Raw genomic sequence first — 1413 nt, forward strand, 5'->3', positions numbered from 1 at the left:
ACCCCCTCCCTTCCACCCGGGAGCAGCAGGGAAACTGAGGCTAGCGTCCAGCCTCGCAAAAGTCGCCACTCCCCACTCTCCCGAGGACCCAAGAGAGAAAAACCAGTTGAACACCTAGTGACCCACTGTGAGGGTAGCTTGGTGCGGGGAGGACAGGAGGGGGCCAGAAATGGTCTTTCTGAGGAAATGGGCTTAGACTTAAGGATGGGGAAAACAGCCTGCCAAGCGCTGGCTGGAGAACCTGCCCGCAGGGACAGGGTCTAACCTGTAAAAACATCAGAGGAGGGTCGAGCTGGGGGGCAGAGCCAGGCCCCTCCACCCTCACTGGGCCTCGGTATTCGGTATTCTCACCTGTAAAATGGTCAAAGCAGGGGCTATTTTTCCACTACGCGCACAAGAACAGCCCTCAGCCTGCCCTGGAGGGGAGTAAACTTCCAGAGGTGGGAGTTGGGTTCCCATGGCCACACCAGTGGACCTGGCTGTCTCCCCTCTCAGACCATGAGCTCCTAGAAAACAGAGGTCCCACTGAGGACAAATATGAATCTCTGCCATCAGACTGAGATCTCCCTGAGGGTGGGGCTCCATCTCCCATTGCAGACTGCACATATCCAGTAACGTGGGAGGTGGGACATTCTTATTCCCATCATGCTCATGAGAAACTTCAGAGTCGTTTGTTAAATCAATCAACAAACGTGTGGAAAGCCCAGTGTGGACCAGACACTGCTCCAGGCCCAGAAGTTCAACAGGGAACCAAACAGAGAAAACCCCTGGCCTTGTGTTAATATCTGCACCCATGTCTGTAGATGAGTGAGCAGAAGCATACAAAAGCCCTGTTAAATTTATTGAGCACCTATGACATGCCAGGCCTCCTCCTCGGCAGAAGGAATACAGGATGGAGAACAGATTTCTTGGCTTCTCTGAGATCAGTGGATAAAACGAGATTGTAGCTTGAAAATCATGAAATTGTGTGTGTACAAAGAGGCTTTGCGGGGGGCAATTATGGAGATTAGAGGGAATCTACTTATTTGGGGTGTCTGAGAGAAACCTCTTGGAGGAGGTTGACACACGAAGGATAAAGATGGGGAGTCATGGGAAGAGGAAGGGAGATTCTAAGGATAAAGGATAAAGATACATGTGTATGTTGTGAAAATGTTAGTTGCTCAGTCATGTCTGACTCTGCAACCCCATGGGCTGTAGCTCACTGACTCCTCTGACCATGGAATTCTCCAAGCCAGAATATTGGAGTGGGTTGCCATTCCCTTCTCCAGGGGAATCTTCCTGACCCAGGATCGAACCCAGGTCTTCCGCACTGCAGGCAGATTCTTACTGTCTGAGCCACCAGGGAAGCTGGGGTATAAGTATACTATGGTTCCCTATTGCCATCAAGAAAAAACCCAAATTCCTCCTCTTCCC

The sequence above is a fragment of the Bison bison genome, unplaced genomic scaffold, assembly GCF_000754665.1.
Source record: "Bison bison bison isolate TAMUID 2011002044 unplaced genomic scaffold, Bison_UMD1.0 scf7180017864492, whole genome shotgun sequence".
NCBI lineage: Eukaryota > Metazoa > Chordata > Mammalia > Artiodactyla > Bovidae > Bison > Bison bison.